At 28.6% G+C, this 11,225-nt stretch overlaps 1 protein-coding gene across 2 annotated transcripts in view; it reads left to right on the top strand.

Moving 5' to 3' along the window:
- The first annotated feature begins 7,815 nt into the window (after positions 1–7,815).
- Positions 7,816–11,225, top strand: part of LOC114337816 (relaxin receptor 2) — an 800,386-nt gene continuing 796,976 nt past the window's right edge. Inside the window, exon 1 of one of the 2 annotated variants that reach the window (XM_050643561.1) lies at positions 7,816–7,923. The gene's annotated coding sequence lies outside the window, so the exon portion shown is untranslated. Of the gene's footprint in view, positions 7,969–11,225 lie in introns of both variants that reach the window. The other variant, XM_050643559.1, reaches the window with a different exon arrangement.

Below are 11,225 nucleotides of genomic sequence, written 5' to 3'. Positions count from 1 at the left end.
ATAGGAAAATTTGTTTGGATAGTTATTTCTAATTACTTTGACAAAAAATGTTAAATAATCTTATGTTATAAAATGCATAATTTTCCCGTTATTTAAGCTTGAATACTTAGATTTGGGTACTCGCCTAAGAAAATACACATTAAATACCTATAACTCACTTTTAGTTAACATTAATAGGTTTTTCTAGTAAGACATTTATTTCGCTTTTTATTAGCTTCAATTTTAGTAATACTTAATAATTTTTTTGCAAAAACTTATAGCCTTGTTTATATAGGAATAGTTGGTCAGCCCAATAGGAAAATTTGTTTGGATAGTTATTTCTAATTACTTTGACAAAAAATGTTAAATAATCTTATGTTATAAAATGCATAATTTTCCCGTTATTTAAGCTTGAATACTTAGATTTGGGTACTCGCCTAAGAAAATATACATTAAATACCTATAACTCACTTTTAGTTAACATTAATAGGTTTTTCTAGTAAGACATTTATTTCGCTTTTTATTAGCTTCAATTTTAGTAATACTTAATAATTGTTTTGCAAAAACTTATAGCCTTCTTTATATAGGAATAGTTGGTCAGCCCAATAGGAAAATTTGTTTGGATAGTTATTTCTAATTACTTTGACAAAAAATGTTAAATAATCTTATGTTATAAAATGCATAATTTTCCCGTTATTTAAGCTTGAATACTTAGATTTGGGTACTCGCCTAAGAAAATACACATTAAATACCTATAACTCACTTTTAGTTAACATTAATAGGTTTTTCTAGTAAGACATTTATTTCGCTTTTTATTAGCTTCAATTTTAGTAATACTTAATAATTTTTTTGCAAAAACTTATAGCCTTGTTTATATAGGAATAGTTGGTCAGCCCAATAGGAAAATTTGTTTGGATAGTTATTTCTAATTACTTTGACAAAAAATGTTAAATAATCTTATGTTATAAAATGCATAATTTTCCCGTTATTTAAGCTTGAATACTTAGATTTGGGTACTCGCCTAAGAAAATACACATTAAATACCTATAACTCACTTTTAGTTAACATTAATAGGTTTTTCTAGTAAGACATTTATTTCGCTTTTTATTAGCTTCAATTTTAGTAATACTTAATAATTTTTTTGCAAAAACTTATAGCCTTGTTTATATAGGAATAGTTGGTCAGCCTAATAGGAAAATTTGTTTGGATAGTTATTTCTAATTACTTTGACAAAAAATGTTAAATAATCTTATGTTATAAAATGCATAATTTTCCCGTTATTTAAGCTTGAATACTTAGATTTGGGTACTCGCCTAAGAAAATATACATTAAATACCTATAACTCACTTTTAGTTAACATTAATAGGTTTTTCTAGTAAGACATTTATTTCGCTTTTTATTAGCTTCAATTTTAGTAATACTTAATAATTTTTTTGCAAAAACTTATAGCCTTGTTTATATAGGAATAGTTGGTCAGCCTAATAGGAAAATTTGTTTGGATAGTTATTTCTAATTACTTTGACAAAAAATGTTAAATAATCTTATGTTATAAAATGCATAATTTTCCCGTTATTTAAGCTTGAATACTTAGATTTGGGTACTCGCCTAAGAAAATACACATTAAATACCTATAACTCACTTTTAGTTAACATTAATAGGTTTTTCTAGTAAGACATTTATTTCGCTTTTTATTAGCTTCAATTTTAGTAATACTTAATAATTTTTTTGCAAAAACTTATAGCCTTGTTTATATAGGAATAGTTGGTCAGCCTAATAGGAAAATTTGTTTGGATAGTTATTTCTAATTACTTTGACAAAAAATGTTAAATAATCTTATGTTATAAAATGCATAATTTTCCCGTTATTTAAGCTTGAATACTTAGATTTGGGTACTCGCCTAAGAAAATATACATTAAATACCTATAACTCACTTTTAGTTAACATTAATAGGTTTTTCTAGTAAGACATTTATTTCGCTTTTTATTAGCTTCAATTTTAGTAATACTTAATAATTGTTTTGCAAAAACTTATAGCCTTGTTTATATAGGAATAGTTGGTCAGCCTAATAGGAAAATTTGTTTGGATAGTTATTTCTAATTACTTTGACAAAAAATGTTAAATAATCTTATGTTATAAAATGCATAATTTTCCCGTTATTTAAGCTTGAATACTTAGATTTGGGTACTCGCCTAAGAAAATATACATTAAATACCTATAACTCACTTTTAGTTAACATTAATAGGTTTTTCTAGTAAGACATTTATTTCGCTTTTTATTAGCTTCAATTTTAGTAATACTTAATAATTGTTTTGCAAAAACTTATAGCCTTGTTTATATAGGAATAGTTGGTCAGCCCAATAGGAAAATTTGTTTGGATAGTTATTTCTAATTACTTTGACAAAAAATGTTAAATAATCTTATGTTATAAAATGCATAATTTTCCCGTTATTTAAGCTTGAATACTTAGATTTGGGTACTCGCCTAAGAAAATACACATTAAATACCTATAACTCACTTTTAGTTAACATTAATAGGTTTTTCTAGTAAGACATTTATTTCGCTTTTTATTAGCTTCAATTTTAGTAATACTTAATAATTTTTTTGCAAAAACTTATAGCCTTGTTTATATAGGAATAGTTGGTCAGCCTAATAGGAAAATTTGTTTGGATAGTTATTTCTAATTACTTTGACAAAAAATGTTAAATAATCTTATGTTATAAAATGCATAATTTTCCCGTTATTTAAGCTTGAATACTTAGATTTGGGTACTCGCCTAAGAAAATATACATTAAATACCTATAACTCACTTTTAGTTAACATTAATAGGTTTTTCTAGTAAGACATTTATTTCGCTTTTTATTAGCTTCAATTTTAGTAATACTTAATAATTGTTTTGCAAAAACTTATAGCCTTGTTTATATAGGAATAGTTGGTCAGCCCAATAGGAAAATTTGTTTGGATAGTTATTTCTAATTACTTTGACAAAAAATGTTAAATAATCTTATGTTATAAAATGCATAATTTTCCCGTTATTTAAGCTTGAATACTTAGATTTGGGTACTCGACGAAGAAAATATACATTAAATACCTATAACTCACTTTTAGTTAACATTAATAGGTTTTTCTAGTAAGACATTTATTTCGCTTTTTATTAGCTTCAATTTTAGTAATACTTAATAATTTTTTTGCAAAAACTTATAGCCTTGTTTATATAGGAATAGTTGGTCAGCCCAATAGGAAAATTTGTTTGGATAGTTATTTCTAATTACTTTGACAAAAAATGTTAAATAATCTTATGTTATAAAATGCATAATTTTCCCGTTATTTAAGCTTGAATACTTAGATTTGGGTACTTGCCGAAGAAAATATACATTAAATACCTATAACTCACTTTTAGTTAACATTAATAGGTTTTTCTAGTAAGAAATTTATTTCGCTTTTTATTAGCTTCAATTTTAGTAATACTTAATAATTTTTTTGCAAAAACTTATAGCCTTGTTTATATAGGAATAGTTGGTCAGCCCAATAGGAAAATTTGTTTGGATAGTTATTTCTAATTACTTTGACAAAAAAATGTTAAATAATCTTATGTTATAAAATGCATAATTTTCCCATAATTTAAGCTTGAATACTCAGATTTGGGTACTTGCCGAAGAAAATATACATTAAATACCTATAACTCACTTTTAGTTAACATTAATAGGTTTTTCTAGTAAGAAATTTATTTCGATTTTTATTAGCTTCAATTTTAGTAATACTTAATAATTTTTTTGCAAAAACTTATAGCCTTGTTTATATAGGAATAGTTGGTCAGCCCAATAGGAAAATTTGTTTGGATAGTTATTTCTAATTACTTTGACAAAAAATGTTAAATAAGCTTATGTTATAAAATGCATAATGTGACCATATGTACTTATTTAAGTAGGACAGTACTTATTTTTAAATATTGTCCTAATGTACCTTAAAACCTTTCTAAGGACACGCGAATGTACTTATTTTTTCTAAAAAATGAATATTTTTATCTTTTACTACTTTTACTACTTTGTATACTGTTCCAGGTATTGCAGCTTTTGTGTCTTGATGGTTTCCAATATTTCCATTCTTTTGTTGACTCTTCTCATGACTTCGTTGTTTGTTACAGACTCGGTCCATGCTATATTCAGGTACCTTCACCCACAGTTCAAATGCTTCCAACTTTTTAGTACCTAGTCGACACATTAATTGACCATGCTTCTATCCCGTAAAGCAGAGTCGAGAAAATGTAACACCTTGCAGCCAAAGTCGACTTTACATTACATGATTTATCATGTGATTTGTCATATGATTTGGTCATGGAGTGAAATTTACATGTTTACACTGTGTGATTTGTCATATGATTGTGCCATAAACATTGTGTTTTATCATAAGCATGTCATGCGGCTCGTCATAGGAAAAATCATATGATAAATCACGTGATAAATCATGTAGTGTAAAGTCGTCTTACTCTCAAGTCTTAATTATTTCAGTTCTCTTGCACAAACTACCTTTCTCATTTTATTGAAGTTGGTTCTTGCCTTCTCTATTCGAACTTTGATTTCTTTGGAGTAATAGTTTGTGTGATTAATTATTGTGCCAAGATAGTTGTAGTTTTCAACTTGTTCTAAAGTTTTATTTTTAATTGTCAGGCTTTTATCATTATTTTGGATTTTTGATATCCTCATAAATTTAGTTTTCTTGATGTATACTGATAATCCATATTGTTCTCCATACTCAACTATCTTGTTCATTAGCTTTTAATGTTATTAATTATGGTATTATGTTAATGTTATTAATTGGCGTTCCATTTAGGTACCTTTATTCCTGCTGTTTCTCCCTCAAGAACTTTTTTCATAATTTCTTCAGAGTATGCATTTAATAGTAGTAGTGACAATACACACCCCTGTCGCCCTCCTCTTTCAATTTCGAACTCTTCTGATGTGTGTTCGTTAATGCGTATGTGTGCCTGCTGTTTATAATATAGATTTGTTATAATTCAAAGGTCATTGTATTGTAATTGTTTTGCTTTGAGGATGTCCATTAGCTCTTTGTGGCGGACTTTATCGAAAGCCTTGTTGTAATCTATGAAACAGACGTACATATCCTGGTTCACATCCAAGCATCTCTGGATTAGTAGTGTAAATCCAAAGTGAAGTGAATCCGAAGTGAAATGCGTTTACCAATGATCTTTAAAAACATTTTAAGTGTGTGAGACATCAGGCTTATGGTGCGGTGGTCGTACACAAAACTTCACTGCACAAGTGAAACATTTTTACACAAAATGTGTAACCTACCTAGAAAACTGGAGTACAAATTTTCATGAATTTAAACTATTCAAAGGCATAGATCTAAAGCGGGCTCCACACGCTCGGCGAAGTTACTTCGCCAAAGTTGACCGAAGTCCGAAGTACCCTCTCTACACACTCGTTCTACTTCGCGAGGAAGTGCGATACCGACAAAGCGGACAAAGAGCGGTGCGATACCGAGAAAGATCCCTTTGACCAGACTGACAGAGAATGGAAGTAGAACGAAGTGAGGCAAAGTTACACAAGGTGGCCGTCTACACTCTCGTACTTGTTGAACCTCAATCGACTTCGGCGAGAGTGTGGAGCTCCCATAAGAAGTGAAATAACATGGAACGATGTTTGTTATTCTCTCGAAGCTTTTAAATTGTATATCAAGGCAACCATGTTAAACGAAGATCAACTCTTTGACGAACTGGGAATTTTGAAAGACGTGGCTACAAGTGAAAAAATTGCTGAGTGAAACAGAGAAGAAAAAAAAATACTCAGGATTGAAGGCTTAAAGTTTTTAAGTGTGCAGATCAATTCAAACTGAAAAACTTACAAATATTATGCGAATTTATTTTTTGTCTTCCGAGTACTAGTGCGGCTTTCGAGCGTTTTTTTTCTGTAATAAATAATTATTATTGGACGTCGGAAAAGTCACAAATGTCCATATCAAGGCAGCGATGCTGGTGTACGCAAATTTTGGTGAGACTTGTATGAAATGTTTCATTTACTTCAGTCGAAGCCGGACCTACTTAAATTAATTTTAAGTTCAGAAAAATATGAATGATGCAAAAAACCGGAATAAGATGAGGCTATTCCAGTTCCGTTATCTAAAAACTCTTAATTACAGGCTTGGAACTTTTTCAAAGTTAATGCAATGTGTTATGTTTAGTTTAATTGATATAATTTTTTATGTTTAGCTACATAGTTTATTTATTTTTAATGCCAAAAAGTTATATTTGTCCAATAACAAGATACATTTTGCGTTTTTAATACATTTTTGTTTTTTGTACTTTTTTTTTCTTTAAAAAGATATGGTCACCGTACCTATAACTCACTTTTAGTTAACATTAATAGGTTTTTCTAGTAAGAAATTTATTTCGATTTTTATTAGCTTCAATTTTAGTAATACTTAATAATTTTTTTGCAAAAATTTATAGCCTTGTTTATATAGGAATAGTTGGTCAGCCCAATAGGAAAATTTGTTTGATTCAAATTGAGACAGTCACCAGATGTCCCCACAATTTCTGTCAGGGTCGCAACGTCAAAATGCATAGACACCAAGTTGGATACGATCCTATTCATAACACCCCAACTCGCATACATATTAAGAAAAATAAATATATATGGAAGAATATATTTAGAAATTGAATTAATGATGTCATGCTATTTATTATATATTTATATATTTATATATATTTATTTCCCATAGAAAATACTTAATATTTATATACACTCGGAAAAATGAAAGAATACCCAGGAACGATCATAGAAAAAGACAGCAAATACAAAATAAGTGATTGATGTAATCGTTCATGGGTGTTCCCTCATTTTTCCAACTGTATGTATAGTAGTATGCAGAAGATCTGTATTGACGAGTCAGTCTCCTCGTTGATATTCCAATCTGTTTTTTGTCTCTTCTCACCTCTATCTATATCTTCCCTCTGTGCAGTAAATGCAAGTTGTCTTTCACTTTTTGGGAGATTCAGACATGGTGTTTCCTGCTTGCACTCCGGTATTGTTCTATAAATGGTTCTGAGTGAAATGTTTTATTCTGGAATAATCGACAGATTTTAGCTTTGGGTATCCGTCCAACCAACTTCTATTGTTCTGAAGCTATTTCTTTGTGGCATTTATGTAATTTTCTGTTCTAATTATTGTATTCTAATTCTAATTGTAATAAGCCAAATTGTGGCTTATTTTGCAATTATAATAATAAACCAACTTCTAGATCCTTTTCTTATTCCTAATTTTGTGCCAAAACTTTTAGATCATACTTTATAACATCAGTGCGCTTTTTGTTGTAGAAGAAATATACCTCATAAATCCAACGTTCTGGGCAATAAAAAGTGAGTTCAATATAATTTAATCATCTCAATAAAATAATTTTAAAATAAAACTCTTAATAAAATTCTATAAAAATGTGCAAATAAAAAATGTTTAAGGCAAAATTTAATATGATTAACCTACATCAATCTAATTCAACTAATGTAGTTTTATAGAGTTGAAATGACCCTTAGTGGACAACTAGAAGTATGTATTTGTAAAAGTATTAGAGTTGTCACAAAGCACTAGAAACTATCATTTAATTGGTACTATTCCAGTTCATCCAGGAAATTGTAAAACTTTACCAAACTTTATAAAGTCCAACATCAACTAATACAGTTGTGTGAGTGTTGACTTCTGTTTATGTTGGTGATTTTCCAAAATAAAGCAACAGACCGGCGAGAGGACATGCCGGCTGGCGCAGTGATCCTGAAATTTTCGGGATCGGGAGTTTCAGCGTTTTCAGTGCACGCGTTTCATCTGTCCCAAAAGCACGCAGACCTGAGTCGGTAGTAAAAAGCGCGGCAAATCAATTGTGCGGCGGCAAAAGTAAAAACTTTTTCAAGTTTTTTTGATGAGTTCCTTTCAAAAGGTGTTATTGGAATGTGGGTGAAATGCCGATGGGACTGAAAATACGGTAAAAGTTTTGGTATTTGTAAGTTTTTTAAATTCAATATTGAAAGATTCCAGTTATACAGGGTGTCCCGAAAAGAATGGTCATAAATTATACCACACACTCTGGGGTCAAAAATAGTTCGATTGAACCTAACTTACCTTAGTACAAATGTGCTCACAAAAAAAGTTACAGCCCTTTGAAGTTACAAAATGAAAATCGATTTTTTTCAATATATCGAAAACTATTAGAGATTTTTTATTGAAAATGGACATGTATAATTCTTATGTCAGGAATATCTTAAAACAAAATTATAGTGAAATTTGTCCACCCCATAAAAAATTTATGGGGATTTTGTTCCCTTAAACCCCCCCAAACTTTTGTGTACGTTCCAATTAATTCATTATTGTGGTACTATTAGTTAAACACAACGTTTTTAAAACTTTTTTGCCTCCTAGTATTTTTTCGATAAGCCAGTTTTTATTGAGATGCGGCTTCTTTTTCAATATATTTACGTAAAAATTTTATGGGGGTTTTGTTCCTTTAAACCCCCTCTAATGTTTGTGTACGTTCCAATTAAACTATTATTGTGGTGCCATTAGTTAAACACAGTGTTTTTAAAACTTTTGTCTCTTAGTCTTTTGTTCATAAGTCACCTTTTATCGAGATGTAGCTTCTTTTTCAAAATATACCTAAAAATGTAAATTATAAATAAATTTTCAGATTATTAACAGGTCTCTATAACCGTACTTAACCGTATACAAATATGTGGTGGATTCGACAAATATTCAAAATATCTCGATAAACACTGGCTTATCGAAAAAGTACTAAGAGGCAAAAAAGTTTTAAAAATAATGTGTTTAACTAATAGTTCCACAATAATAATTTAATTGGAACGTACACAAAATTTTGGGGGGGTTTAAGGGAACAAAACCCCCATAAAATTTGTATGGGGTGCACAGATTTTACTTAATTTTTTTTAAGATATTGCTGTCGTAAAAAAGCCACATGTCAATTTTCAATAAAAAATCTCAGAGTTTTCGATATATGAAAAAAAATCGATTTGCATTTTGCAACTTCAAAGGGCTGTAACTTTTTTTGTGTGCACTATTGTATATAGGTAAGTGAGGTTTAATCAACCTATTTTTGACCCCAGAATCTGTGGTATAATTTATGACCAATCTTTTCGGGACACCCTGTATAATAAAATAGTTCATAAAAACCACATTGACCATGTTTCTCTCAAAAAAAATCTCAAAAATTTAATTCAAATGATACGACGTTTCAAAAAATGTAATTTTTGAAAACTTCGTAGTTTTACAGAATTACCACCAGTTTAAGACGGTATTACTCAAGTTTGAACAGATTTATTATAGTTTTGTAGGTGATTTTTTAAAGCTTAAGATGTAATCTTTTAAATGCATTGAATTATTTTACTTTAGAAATGAAATAAACTATGCGTTTTTGAGAAAATTAAGGAAGATTACAAAAATGTAATACAAAAACCGAAAATTACCAGTTAAAAAAATGTTTATACAAAGTGATCAAAACTTTTTTCTATAAAACTTACCTGAAATACATTTAATAATAAGCTTCAACAATAATAAATGTTCAACAAAAAAAAATTTGCTCTTATACAGTATGTCTGCGTAACTTGAAACCTATTGATAACTGTTTTATTATTAGTTTTACGAGAAAAAGTTATTCTTTATAAAATACTCTGCATCGTATATTATCTAAGATGCAACCATCAAATGTCAAATTTTATTAATTTTATACGAGGTATGTCAAAAAATATGAATTTCACTTAAAAGTAAAGTACCTTTATATTTCACAATATCGAAAATTGTTATAAAGAAAAGTTGTTTGGAATTAAAAAATATGTTTCAGTGTTCAATTAATTCCTTTTAATTAAAATATGGTGAATAATAAAGGCACATCTCTTAAGTAAAATTCACATTTTTTACATACCTCGTATAAAATTGCAAAAGTTTAATATCTGTTAGTTGTATCTTAGATTTTAGACCAAGTAGAGTATTTTATAAAGAATAACGTTTTTTCGTAAAATTGTTAATAAACCAGTTATCATAATTGTAATAAAATGATGATGGGTATCCGTAATTTGAGAAAAAATTGAATTTTTGTTTCGATTGGAATGATGTAATTGTATATTAAAACATAGTTTTTAATTTCAAAAAGATTTTCATAATAGCATTTTTTGATATTCTGGAATATGAAGGTACTTTAGGTACTCTTTAACGAAATTTATATTTTTGACATAACTCATATAAAATTGATAAAATTTGATATATGATGGTTGAGTTTTAAATTTTTGACTATCCAGAGTATTTTATGAAGAATAACTTTTTTTCGTAAAATTGATAATAAAAAAGTTTTGTATGTGGTTCCTAGCTACGCAGACATACTGTATAAGAGCTTCTGTATAAGAATTTTTAAATTAAAAAACCATACTGAAGTAAAAACTTCTTTTGTATATTGGTATAAAAAGTTTTATTAAAAAACATAAAAGTCCTCCAAAAGGATTTGCAAAACGTTTAAGGTGTGACGTTTAACGTTGTGACTAGGTCTTTAACCTAGTCACAATTTTAAACCTTTTGCATTCATTTTAACGTGGAAATACTTCGTTCTAGGCACTGAGGATGATCTGATTCAGATTGAAAACGTTTTGCAAATCCTTTTGGAGGACTTTTATGTTTTTTAATAAAACTTTTTATACCAATATACAAAAGAAGTTTTTACTTCAGTATGGTTTTTTAACTATGGTATACAGCCAGCTACGGGGACTTTCCCATTGATTTTTTTTTTAATTTTTAAATTGTAATGCCATATTCGAATTCAGCATAATCAAAAACAAAATAGAAACATATTTGATCAAAGTAAAATGATGCATTCAACGACATTTTTAAAATTATTTATACAAAACAATTGTTATTGTTTAAACAATTAATAAACAATTAGCGGCCAAATCTGCGAGTAAAACTTTTTACTTTAACAAGTATATAAACTAACAAAAAAACTTTTAGAAAAATATAAGCTTGTTTGAATTTTTCCGAAACAATCCATGTTTTCACTAGTAATTGCACAAGAGCTCTGAAATTATTGAATTTTTCCCGAGTGACACTTTGACAGTTTTAATTTCACGAGCCGAAGGCGAGTGAAATTATGTCAAAGTGTCAAGAGAGCAAAAATTCTATATTAATTTCAGAGGTGGAGTGCAATTTGTTGCAATTATTTCATGAATAAAACTGTTCAAAACCAAA

The sequence above is a fragment of the Diabrotica virgifera genome, chromosome 2 (assembly GCF_917563875.1).
Source record: "Diabrotica virgifera virgifera chromosome 2, PGI_DIABVI_V3a".
NCBI classification, from domain to species: Eukaryota; Metazoa; Arthropoda; class Insecta; order Coleoptera; family Chrysomelidae; genus Diabrotica; species Diabrotica virgifera.
The sequence above is the reverse complement of the archived record's forward strand: the minus strand, read 5'-3'. Positions and strand labels throughout refer to the sequence as shown.